General features: G+C 38.1%; 1 long non-coding RNA gene across 1 annotated transcript in view; it reads left to right on the forward strand.

The window, feature by feature from the left end:
- The first annotated feature begins 316 nt into the window (after positions 1-316).
- Positions 317-13,551, forward strand: part of LOC109279610 — a 29,067-nt gene continuing 15,832 nt past the window's right edge. Inside the window, exons 1-2 of the long non-coding RNA XR_002086245.1 lie at positions 317-435; positions 2,563-2,627. This is a non-coding gene — a long non-coding RNA (uncharacterized LOC109279610). The remainder of the gene's footprint in view (positions 436-2,562; positions 2,628-13,551) is intronic.

Raw genomic sequence — 13,551 nt, forward strand, 5'->3', positions numbered from 1 at the left:
CCCCGAGGCAATAGCTCGCGAGGCGAGCCTGGGTAGACATAGGCACGCGTACATCTGCAGATGTATATGGCGTCCGCCTGTGCGGTTCCGTGTGGAGGAGCCTCTGTGAGATCCCCGCGGAGGGCGGCAGGTCCTGGCTGAGGCGCCCAGCCCTCAGGGGGAGGCGGGCCGGAGCGGGCCGCTGTTGGGGCAGGGCCTCGTAGCGGGGGCGGGCTCCGTGCTGCCGTGGGTGTGGCGCCAGGAGCGCCTCGGCCAGCTAATTTGTAGGTAGTTTTCGTGCGCCTGTCCGTAGGAGCTCGGTTCTCTTACTGGGTCACGTGTTCGTCGAGTTTTCTCTCGGGCGACGTTTGCACAGGATCGGGAAGTTAGAACGTGTAAAGCCAATTTTTCAGCTGCATAGGTGAGAAAAACGATAGTGCTTCAGATTTCAAGTAGGTAAGAGAGAAAACATTAAGTATGGTTAGTAACCAGGCAGGATTTCTTTTGAAGAAGTATGGTCTAGGTATCTGCGTGCCTAAAGGTGGTTTGGACACAGACGTGCCGTTGAATTGGCTTAATAAGATATGAGAGGAGGTAAGGACCGTGCTTTGGTCTGTTCCTGTATTTATTTCGGCACCTGTCCAGATACCTATAGGAACATAATTCTGTCCCATCGTTTCTGAGCTCTTCACTTTCATCATGTGCGTGTACATCAGAAGAGGAGAAAAAAGGCCATGCCCTCCTGCTCATTCCAAATTGAATGAAACAGTTGAAACAATAAAAACGTTCTCTCAGAGTTGCTAATGAAACTTGAGGGTAATCAAGTCAGAAACCAGAAGGCCATCACAGCAGGGGGCAAATTCTAGATGTGGAAAGATGAATGTTCTGAAGATGACTGTAGTGTAAAGGTTGTAATTCATTTTGTATTAGGTGCAGTGTGTAGTATCACGAAATAGAGTATTTGTTTGTTAGTCTTCAAAAATTAAAAGTCTTTTCATCATGCTTCCGTATCTAACATAATCGTTAAAATTTGAGGAAGACTTAATGCGGCTTTTTATTTAGATGACTGTAATAGGTTATTGCCTGTTTGGGCTTTATTATACAGGCTGTTAATTTCAAATTTAATCAGATTTATAAGACCAAAATGCAGTTAAATAAAAAAATGTTGCTTTTCAACTTATTTTCTGACCTGAAACAATCCATTCTATTTATATCAGTTTTGACAAGAAAACTGATAGAAATTTATATAGTTAATAGATAGCCATCAACTCGCTGTCAGTTCCAGAAACTGAACCAAAAATGAGTATTCATCCTGGAAGTAGTGTGTTACAGAAATTCTTAAAACATAGTAAATAATTCAGTTTCCATGTACTGTGTTAGAAATGAGTATATCCTGGAAGTAGTGTGTTACAGAAATTCTTAAAACATAGTAAATAATTCAGTTTCCATGTGTTAGAAAAATAATGAAATCCATGAAGCTTATTTTATTAAACTCACTGTTTAAAAAGTAAAGTGTCTGAAATCAAAATTATTTTACTTGCTTACTCTTTGTGTGTGTAGCAATAGAATTGTGATTCTGTATGAAAAATATAATAGTTAAGAGTTAGGCTAATTCTTTGTGTTTAAATGTAACTTACACAGTAACAAATTTCTTTATCTTCCAAGTAATAGATCTGCATTAAATGTACATAGATTTTCCAAATTCAAATGGATAAATTCTTAAGTGAGGTCTAACTAAAATGTAAAATAACACTCCTTTTCACCACCATCCCCTTTTTTTTTCCCAGACAATTCAGAATATCTGTCAAAATACAACTAAGAATTTAGTAAATAAATGAAAAATACATTTGCATGGTCTATCAATAATATTAAAATAAAAATTCCTGTTGTGAGATTTTCTGCTTTTTATTTTCAGGGAAAACTGGTAAAGTTTTCTGGGAATAAATAGTTGGTAAATATAGTTACCTAACAAAAACAAGGTCTACTTTGCTGTCTTTCTCACCTCTGCCAGTTCCCCCAATGTGTGGGTTTTTTAGCCTTACAATTCAGTTCTGGAGGCATCTAGAAACTATAGCAGGTATGTGGGCAGGAGTACCACCAGCAGGAATTAGGGCACTCCTGACTGACAGTGGACTGATTGTTACCGCTGATGTAAAAGATGTTTTTGATTGTTTATCAGTTGCCACAGACTTACTGAAGTCTCCTGCTTCAGCTTGATTCCCTAAATGATTTGAAAAATATACATATATTTCTCAAAGAATAATCAACAGGTTTTATCTGCATTTAAGGATTGCTTCTGCCAGTTGGCTCAAAGGGAAGCAAGCCTGTTGCAATGCTGTGTAGTGCGGATTCAAGATTTTAGTGTAGTGCTTCTTATTATTTCTAAGCAGAAAGTAGATAATCAAACCTTCTGATACAATAGTTTTCAGAGAATAACCTTCATCTTTAACTTTCTTCCAAGAGTGTAAGAAAATCATCCATATGAAGTGTTGTGCTACAGTGGTATCTGAACTAGCACGTTTAATGTCACCTTGCAAGATATCTGTGCTGCTGTTTTGATGCTGTATTTGTCTTCTGTTGCAGATTTTTCTTCCTAAAGCCTTTTGAAACAGATGATCTCATTGTGGACTACCTGTAAAAAAGTTTTGGTAAGTTTAAAGTAATTATTATTACCATAGACATTTATTACGACATTTTTAACAATGAGCTGCTGTTTGTAAAAGCTGCTGTTATATGAATTTTAAATTCATCCTCAATTCCGTGTGCCAGGTCTCTGGTACAGCTGAAGAAAGAAGCAATTGTGTTGTACGCCATTTTTGAACAACAGTTGATTTGCTATTTGAGGAGTGGGGAAAGGGGAGGAATTGAGGAGAAAACCTACTCATTGGTATAGCAGGATGAAACTTGCAAGATTGTGTAACCAAATTTCTGCAATTCTAAAGAGAATATTTGATGTATCTGGTGAGAGGAGGGGAGCTGCAAGGGGAATTCAGTTAGGGAATTCTATCAGCTTTTCTTACTTTGGCTCTGTTAGTTCAGTCAAGCTGTATCCCAGTAACCAGTTATTCTTTGTGAATCATCATATTTAAGGTTACCTCATCTTGAGTTACAGCATCAGAAACATACTTCAAGCTTGTTTGGGGGCCACTAGGCTTCCAAAGACATCAGCTAAATGTTCAAACTGTATTCTTCAGTTTTGCTGAGTTAATTCACAGGCCCTCACTGTAAGGAGGGAGGTGGTTCCTCAGAAAGCTTCCAGCATACCTACAGTTTTTCCAGTTACATTTGCAATTTAAAAATAAACATAGACTTACAGTCTTGAGGTGACAAAGGCAAAAGAATGACAATTATTATACAGCTGTTATGACCTACTGGTAGTATATCTCAATCACAGGGACTGATGTGATACTTGACATACATTATAGTTGCTTCACTACATTCACCAGCTAGCATTGTATCCATTGGTTCTCTCAGGTCTGACCAGTTCACCAACTTACGCTCTTGCTTCCTCCAGACACTGCATAACACAATCACTGCTCAGTCAGTGAGGTGGAGGTAGAGAAGCTACACTTCTAATGTGCTAAAATAATAGCAGTTAGGAAATTCTTCTCTTACTAACAACTTTATAAAGCAATAACAGGGAGAGGCAGTGTAGGCCACCGCACAACAAGAAAAGAAAGAGTGATTCAAACCACTCTTTGAGGATGTACAACAAAGAACATGGTCAGCTGCAAATAGCCCTAGACAGCTCTTCTCTGATACTGTGGTGACTCTCCTAAAAGCTCTGACATTAATCTTCATTGATCATTTAGAAAATATTATGTACTAATATTACTGTATCTCTTTTTGTATGGTACCCAAGATCAGTAAATAGACAAAGATGAAGTAGGTCTTGAGTAAATATATACTCTGTCTGTAAAACAAAATTGTAATATCTGAGGTGCAGTCTTCCCGCTCTTAATAGGTTAGTTTTTCTTAAATTTAGCCATTCATTTACTATTGTCTTTCCTGATGTCCATGAATATATATTTGCTGTTCATTTAGCAAATGTTTCTGTGTTCCTTCTTTTTTCTCCTTTTCTGAACATACCTCATCTGAACTTTTATAAACTAATTCTTGCCTGGTTAATTAGCAGAACTTTGCTCTGCCTCAACTACGTAACATCTGTGAGTTCTCAGATGAAGAAACCAAAGCTTATGTGAAAATAATTCAGTTTACTGTTCAACAAAAGAAGAATTCAGAAATTACTCTTTCATTAAATAAGCATGTCATATCATGCCTGCGTTTGCAAAGGGTTTAATGCCCTCTCAAATGAGCTCACACAGAATCATTATCTCATGACGTCTTAGTTTTTTATACAGCAACATTGCCTGTCTGTCTTTGCTAGCTTCAAAAGGAGAGAGAAGGATTTAAAATGAGATTTTTATTTTTTTTTTTATTAAAGGGCTTTCATTCATTGGATTCTCTTTGTTGGTCTGGAGAAAGAAAGCTGAACAAAATTGGTTCCAATCACACTACAGCAAACAGAAATTTTAGCTGGAACAGATAGAATCTTGTATTAAAGCTACATGATAACTTCTATCTCTTTTGTGCACTTAGTAACATGATTATATTTTTGAACATAGAGTGTGAAAAGTGCATGGTCACGTGTAAGCAGAAATGTGGTTTTGGGATTACCTCACATTTTAATAAAAGAATGCATAGTTCTTGTTCTTGGTATGCATGTGTGTCACAACCAGTTCAGGGTGGCTACCATGGTTCTACTGTGTCATCACTGTGACAACTGTGCTGGCATGAGACTGGTAGGTTAATCAGAAACACTGATTATGACAGGCAGTAAACAATGAAGGGGTGACGAGTTTCATGTTCTGAGAACCTAGTTGAATTCCTAGCATATCATCTTTCACCAGGGAACAGTGAAGGTCTTGGGGAGTCCATTCCAATTGTGCTTGAAAATCACTTACAGTGCTGCTTTTTATCTTGGTCCTCCAAAGTTTGAGGTATCTCTGTGACTTGACGTCAGTAAGGTTTGGTGTGTGACTTAAGAGAATAAGGACTGTTGGCCATCCCTGTTTTATAACGTTAGATTTGGTGAGTACTGTGGATGAAAGGGTGTGTGTGTGGATGTGTGTGTGTTAATTACAGAATATTCCATGTGAATAAGCAGAAAAATACCAGATATGTTTTTGTGACTGTTTTTATAACAACGTAATAAGCAGTTCTCTTCAGCTTTCTGACTTAGATTCTGAAAAACACGAGTTAAATTGTTATGTGATTAAGCATTAATGCATTTTACGCAAATTGTATTCTAGAATTGCTTTAGATCTACAGAACAGTTAGCAAACTCTTCGATGTTACAATGTACCTTCCAATATGATTCTTCCAACTAATTAGTGTGAAGAATTTAATTTTAATAGTGGTATTAGCTTAAATGCTCTGTGGTAAGTTATAATGAGAGACAGGAACATCCTGCCTGGTGAGAAGTGTACTATCCTGAAAAACTTCCAGTTGCTTACAGCTTTGCCCAATAGCACAAATATGTAGTTTGATGTTTTCTATTTGGAGAATGTCCCTTAGCTTGGACTTCTAAGCAAAGTAGGTGCAATTTATCTTGTTTTTTAAACAAGGGCACAAAAATGTTTCTTCTGTGTTTTCTACTCTTTCCTCTGAAATGTATGTTTTGGATGAGGAGGTATTTAGTGATTGGGGGTGTGGTGCCCTATATGTCAGAGAAGTACTTTTTTGCCATCTCTGTTTTTGCCATCTCAGTTTGAATGTGCTTAAGTAGAAGTTCAGCATAGTTTTGCAGTGTGATAGAATTATAATAACAGAGGAATAAAGAGTGAGAGCCAAGTATTAAGGCAGGAGGCCTCAAATTCTGGAAGTGTCTGGAAATGACAGAAATTCAGTTCTAGTAAATTTAGTCTAGATAATCACTTGCACAATAGTTATGAGAAGTTAGTGTTTTACAGTATTTTCAAATGTGATTTTGAATAACACGGAGCATCACTGAGGATGCTGTTGGTCCTCCAAAGTTTGAGGTAGGCAAAACTGACTGCAAATGTTAGAAGTTGCAAAGAAAAAGGTTCTAGCAAAATAAATAACTAGATTATAGTGGAGGGAAGTGGATGGAGAGAGAGTATTCACACTTAAAACACCAGTAGGTCTGACTGGCCTTTAGCAACCTAAAATCTGCACTAAAATGAATTTTCATATTCTCCATAATGAGTTTCTCCCTAAATCTTTGAAACTACTAGCTTCTTTGAGGGTTATCTGTCCTGGTAAGAATAAAAACAAGATAAGTGTTCTCTTTCAAAACCTGCCTCAAAATGCCTGTCAATATTTACTATACATTTATAAGTTGACACAGTGAAGGATTGATGAGATTATTAACAGTGGACTAGGATGACCCATTTCCCTGTCCTTCATGACTGCTTCTGCTGAGCTCTTTACCTCTCCTAGCTGCCCAAAGGAGAAATTCTGACATGTTCTGAGCAGGCTTCCAGAGAGTTGGAGGAAACCAACCCATTCTTTTACAGTCCCCGAAGGTGACCAAAGGATTCTTCAAATCTCACAAGTTTTCTGTGTACTGCCAGCACCCATGATGCACTCAAGAGATTTTTCATTCATTTTGCATAGTTGTTAATCATTAGACTCCACAATCAGGAGATCTGTTGGTGTCATTCACAATCTCTTACCTTCCACAGGCAAAACTCTTGGTATCGATAAGATCAGGATTTGACTTTAATTGACATGTGTAAGTTATGTACAATCTTTCAGATCCTACGGTAAAGTGAATGGTATCTGTTATATTCCAATCCCCTTCCAGGTTTCCTGTGGCTAATAGGATGAAAATGAGCTCCCATAGGTTTTCCAACTGTTCTTCTCAGTAGCAGAATTATGCCTTACTTTTGTTGCTGTGGGAAATTCTTTCTTCTTTCCGCTGTTGTAGGTTAAGGAACATTCTAGTAGGGTTATGACTAAGGAACAGACTAGAAATGTACATGATGAAAAATCACTTTTTATATCTTGTTGCGTGCCTGAACTCTGCTGATCTATTATACATCCATTCTGTTCAAAGGCTGATTGTGGCAATCGTTAACAAAAATAGATTAGGAAATAGTAACGGATTAGTCCATGTCTACATGTTAATTTACGTTCTGCCACAAAATAAATTACAGGGCATTGTGACCATACTTTGAACATGAGAGTAGGGAAAATATTCATACTGTCCTCAACCTGTTCACTTGAAAGAAAAGCAGTTGCTTTAGACTTACGTTGCATCTCAGAGGAAGACCTGTTCTTGTTCAGCTTTATGAATAAAAAAATGCTTAAAGGCAAAACAGCTCTTTTTTTTGGTCGTTATCTACTCTTGAGTCTTGGTTTTAGAATATTTGTCTGAATTACCTAAGATTCTATTTGGCTATGTAGTACCTCTAGCTTTACTGATAAAGAGTGGCCTGAAACAAATATGGTCACGTTACTAAGGATCAAAAGTTGGCTAAAAACAGATTTGCAGTAACTAATTTGGAAAAAAAAGAAAAGGAAAAAAGCTTATCAGAAAGTTGTTAGAGATGTGGGAGTCTGTTAAGAGCTCGAGAATACTTTTTGTCTTCGTATGGATTCACACAGAGCAAAAATATGTTGGTGGTCTGACATCCCAGAGTGGCTTTGAATTGTCTGAATCACAGACCTGCATCATAATGGCTCATGCTCATTGCATACTTAGATCCCTGCTGGGAAAGAACTGCTGTCTCTCCCTTGTAGCAATTTCAGTTTGCACATTTTTGGTTTCTCCTCCCACTGAAGTTTTTGTTCTTAGACATCTACAGTTGAGATTGCCTTCTTCAAGAAGACAGGCACTGTTCTGCAGGTGCAGTAGGTCATTTATTTCTGTATTAGAAGCAAGTATTAACTTCTCCAAATGGAAAAGGAATATAAAATCCTATCTAGTGTCTCTAGGGGTTTTGCTATAACTGAAGTCCCTCCCGTGTCAATGCACAAGAGGATGGTAACACAAGCACCAGTTGCAGATTTGTACTGTTTGTGTACACCTTTCCTTTATATACGTAATATCTAAACCCTTTAGAATAAAGATGCTAATCCTTCTAAAACAAGCAAAGGAGCAGCCACTGAAAGAAAAGCCTTTCTAAAATAAGATGATCAACCAGTGCCATGAATTCTTTGTATTCAGTTCCACTCAGCTCAGAACTATCCTGCCTGGGATGAAATGGTACATATACTGTGCTTTTCACCACCATAGATCAGTCCTAGAATGAGTGAACCAGGAATGGCACACAAAGAACAGGTGCTTCACTAACCATATGTTTTTCTAATCTCTCTGGATGTAGATGAGACATTGTGTTTTCAGGGCAGATTTCCAAATTTATGCTGGGGGGGGACACAACCCAAAACATCCTTTTTCCAGAAATTGTGATTTCCCCCCCCTCTTATATGCTTCAATAACCTTGGTGACATAGTGGGTGATCTGTCCTTCCACAAAGTCATTAGAACTGTTACTCACTGCATTTTTCACACGGACTTTTCAGATGTATGTTAGTATTACCGCCAAGTTCTTGTCAGCACACTCGGGCTAAGAGCATATGACTTGATGGCTGGCAAAAGTCCTACAGGATTTGCTTCTAAAAATTTATAAGCCTGCACAAGATGAGGAGAGATCAGGCCAAAGAGGCATAGTGATAGCGCCCTCCTGAATAGAACATCCTTTCTTAGAACTTCCAAGGAATAGGTTTTGGGTCTCTGCTCCTACCTGTGTCTTAATAATATTCTCAGATCTTCTTGTCCAGATTTATTTTTTTTTTTAAACTTTATGAACCCATGTCTTGCCTTTTCTTATCCAGGAAATTGAAGCTTAGGTTATTTGATTCAAGTTTTCCTTTGGAGTTGGCAGTAATTCTAAGGCTGAGCGCCAATTCATCGTTCCCATGCTGGATGCTCACATGCCATTTCAACCTTTAATGCAGTTAAACTTTGCAAAACTGTTTAGCTAAGTTTTTCCCTTATTGTCAAATAATCCTTCTTAGAACCCATTTATAAATTCTTTTTTTCAGCAAGAGCTTTTTGGAGTGGTGAAAATGCATTTATACATTTATGCATTACATTTTAATGAGTATTTTTTTAATTAGAGAAATCGATTATGATAACTTAAAATTTCCTCAATGAAATTAAGTAAATGTGTCATCACTGGATCTCTGAATGCTCAGAAACAAATTAATTAAGATTTCTTGACCCTTAGGGACAGGTGGTTTTGGGTGGTGTGGGTTTTTTTTTTCCCTCCCCTGACAATGGCTAAGGAGTTAGGGAACCAGAAGGTTTCGCTTAAATTTCTTAGCTTTATTTTTTCCGTTAATCAGTAATTCTCAACTTCTCTCTGGTTGCTTTCTCAAATTTTGCTTTTTTTTATGAACTAGACTATGAGAAAAGAGTTAGGATGGTATTTAGTCAAAAAAAGAAAAGCCTTGGGGAAGTTCATGATAGTCTTCCCCCATTTGTACAAGTTGCTATAAAGAGGACATACAGGATGTTTAGCACACACATTCGGACTTTTGTGGTCTTCTGAGGGTAGGAATTTTCCTAAATGATCTCCTGACCTCCCTGATGAAGCTTTTTCCTTGTGATTTCGTCTCTTTTTTTCTCTGAACCTTGAATCACCTTGATGGGAGAAGCTTGCATTCACATTTGGTGGCTATGAAATATGCTTTGCAGCTGTACTAGCATAGAAACAACTTTCATCAGTATAGAGATTTACTGGTCTGCTCTGTTGAAGGTGTAGTCAGGAAAAGGGAGATGAGATCTTTCCATAGGTGGTTGTGATCTGATAAATAAGCTTGTGTATTGTTTAAAACTATGTATTCCATTTGCAGTGCTGCTCAATCATACTTTAATACTTTTAAGTCTAATGATTTTAGACAAATGATTCAAAGCGTTTAGTCAAATGCTTCTCAAAAAAACCCAACAAAAGAAGAACTTTTCCTCCTCTTCTTCCTCTGCTCTACTCTTTTAGCTCGTTATCTCGGTCCCCACTCTGCACCCAGGCAGAGCCCCAAAATGAATAATAAATCTCATTGTGGGAGTGACACTTGCACGACCTTAGAAAGACTAGGTAGAATTACAGCTTTGATCAGAAATTCTTGCCGCTCTTTAACTGGTGTTTTTTAAAGTTATGTATTATTCAGTCTTAATGTCATTAGGTGTTTCATCTACTAAAATAATGCTTTATTACTTTTCTGTAAACTTAGAATGGTTATCAACAATTGTGTGTTGCTTTCCTTCTTTTCTATAGATATTTTTTAATAGCCAAATTTAGATTGCAGAGGCGACATTGAGACTAACTGGCATGGTGTCAGATTCTGATAGCATCACAGCGTGGTATAGGTCAAGACTTAATTTAGTCTGGCTTCTAGTGTGAACAGATTCTCCTCTAATGTCATCTCTTTGCTCTTGACATAGAATAATAGCTATTTCTATTTACATCTCATTTTCAAGCCATAAAATTTCTGTGCTAGTACTAAAAAGGGAAGAAAGGTACAGGATAAAGATAGTGTCCTTGCTATAGTTGAATTGTTTCTGGAAGAATAGAAGTAGGTGTTGGGGACTTGATTTTCATCCTGCTCTCTTAAAAATGAGTAAATAAAGGTAAGATAAGGCTTGTATCTTTAAGTTGCCTAGTTAGTGTAGCAATATATGTTCACTTATGTTGTGAAGCCCTCCAGTTTCTAACTTAAATGAATCTGCTGCAGGGATTTAGTACGTGAAACCTGAGTTTTGCAGAGTCTATAGGTCCTTGTTAGAGAAGTAACACCTAGCTTATACTTGTAAGTAATATTGTGTCTTGATCTTTTTGTTTTTAAACACGTAGTAGAGTCACAAACACATTTTCCCATCATCTAGTTCCTCATCTCTCCTTGCAATGATTTTCTCCGTAAAGTCCTTCTTGACAAAGTAACAAAATGTATTCTGTCTCTCCCTCTTTTTTAATAAGCCATACTGTCCTCCATTCCTGGCAGTAAAGTTTCTGGTCTTTCCAGGTTTTCAATCAGTTATTTGGGAACTCTGCTGCTGGTTTTGTTTCGTAGTATTTGCATCATCTTCTCCTTACTGCTTATTGGGATTTGAGTTTTATATGCATGGGATCTTTAATCACCATTTTTTGGCATCTTAACATCTTGAATTAATTTAAGCAGATGAAAGAGATCAATAGGTAAGGTCTTAAATATTCTTGATAGCCAGATGCTCCTATATTTTGCATGCAGAAATCTTCCAGCTGCTGTCAGGGTGACAAATGAACTGAGTTTTGAATGTGTCCCCTGTTTACTTTAATGGCCGAGTGTTCGGGTATTCCAAGCCCTGTGTTGTATCTCTGCATCGAAGTGCATAAGCCTAATAGCAGGGAAGCTTCATATTTATTAGTTTAGTACATAGTACGTTTCTGGTTTAGTGCTGTCAGAAATAGTTCATTTTAAACATTTTTAAGTATCTTCAGACTTAAACTCCAAACACAGAATCTTTTAACTGCTTTGGATTTGCACAGGGGGCACTTGGGGGAGGAGGAGGAGGAGCTTATTTCAGTAGCTGGCTTTTGAACCCTAGAATTGAAAATGTAATTCTTTGTCACATGTGTTCCCTAGAATTACTTTTTGAATTTGCTATAAAGTTGCTATAAATCCAAATTGTCTCACCTCAGTATGTATACAGATATTTCAGTTAGTCTTAGATATTATTGCATTATTCCAACCTTTGCAAATAAGCTTAAAAAAATCTATAGCAGTTACTATATTCTCTGATATTATTTATGGTAAGGACTGGTATTAAAATGCACACACTGTCCTGCTGTAGGAAGGTCCCAAACTCAGAACGTAGAGAGTACCTGTTGTCACTATGTAAAGCCTTGAGATTGTTGACACGTGAGTTGGAAGGTCATGCAGCATGTGGGAGCAAAATTTAAAAGACGTTATAAACTATGTTGTCATCATACTACTAGAATAATTGTTGTAAAATTCAAGACATTAGATATCATAAAGATTTTATTGTTGCTTAATGACTTAGAAATACAAAAAGAGGGAAATCCTATGGGTCTAAGCACAGCCAAAATCTCTGCCAAGGTGCAATTTGGAAAGATGCCATTTAACCTCCAGGAAAAAATCCTGCCAGAAGCTTGGACTAATAACAGAGTGTTCAGATTCACTGCCTAAATAAATAGACTTTACAGTCTACTGAATGATGACGATACATAAAAATATATTAACAAATCCCAATAATGGGATAATACCAACATCTTAGTCCTACATATGACTGAAAATAAACAGAGCACTTAACATAAGGGAGAAGAAAGAAACTATCCAGCCCCTGTATTACTGTTCTTGCTAGCCTGATTTCCTAGGGAAAACAGATCTATGCAGTCTTGTCTTGCTGACTGTCCTCATTTAATACATTCAGAACCCACTGGCCATGTTCAGCCAAACTTAAACAGAGGCATAACTTGTCTCTAAGATTATTAAGTTTTTTCTAGGTTTGTGAAAAAGCTGGATAGATAAAGAGAAGAGAAATACAACAGTCCCAGCTTGTGTCTCCTGCATGAAAACTTTTGTATTACTATGGAACAGAGAACTCAACCTTGGGGGGTGAGGGGTGTGGGAGTGGGGAACCATTGAATGCCCTGAGAGCAGAAAAAGCTTCAATTGCAGCTTGCAGTCAGCTGAGACACAAATCAGTTGGAAGTCAGGCCTCACTAACTCTTGTGTATGCAAAACTCCTGATTTAGTTATATCACCATGATCCTTAAAATTTCTGCTCACAGCTCACAAATTTGGAAACTGTTTACTTTTCCCAGTAAATTTTTCTATCTTTTAATTTCTCTTTGTATAATGTAGGTTTTTTGTGCTTGCACCTATTACTGTTTTTCCAGTGTCGTAGTATCCGTGTGCATCTAGGCTAAATTCTGCTGCCATTGGCAATGCAAGCCACTGTCATAGTTCGTTCACTTTTGTCCCATATTGCAATCAGCGGTATCATTTTCTTTCATGACAAGCATACATCCAAGTCTTCTTTTCATCAGTAAAAATGTGTAGCTTAAAATCTCCAGATTTCAGTTCTGAAACAGAAGTTGTGACTGTAACTCATGCTGATGTCTTCTGGGGAAGGAAGAGGGGAAGGCAGGGACAGGTGACATTATGGTGGGGGTCTGCTACAGGCCACCTGACCAGGAAGACCGAGTGGATGAGGCCCTATAGACAGATAGGAGCAGCCTCACGCTCACAAGCCCTGGTCCTCATGGGAGGGACTTCAGCCACCCCGACATCTGTTGGAGGGACAACACGGCAGGGCATAAGCAGTCTGGGAGGTGCCTGGAATGCGTCGATGATAACTTCCTTCTCCAAGTGGTAGAGAAGCCAACGAGGAGAGGTGCTATACTGAACCTTGTTCTCACCAGCAAGGAGGGGCTGGTGGGGAATGTGAAGCTCAAGGGCAGCCTGTGCTGCAGTGACCATGAAATGGTGGAGTTCAAGATCCTTAGGGCACCGAGAAGGGCGCACAGCAAGCTCACTACCCTGG

The sequence above is a fragment of the Aptenodytes forsteri genome, unplaced genomic scaffold, assembly GCF_000699145.1.
Source record: "Aptenodytes forsteri isolate BGI_AS27 unplaced genomic scaffold, ASM69914v1 Scaffold309, whole genome shotgun sequence".
Lineage (NCBI taxonomy): Eukaryota > Metazoa > Chordata > Aves > Sphenisciformes > Spheniscidae > Aptenodytes > Aptenodytes forsteri.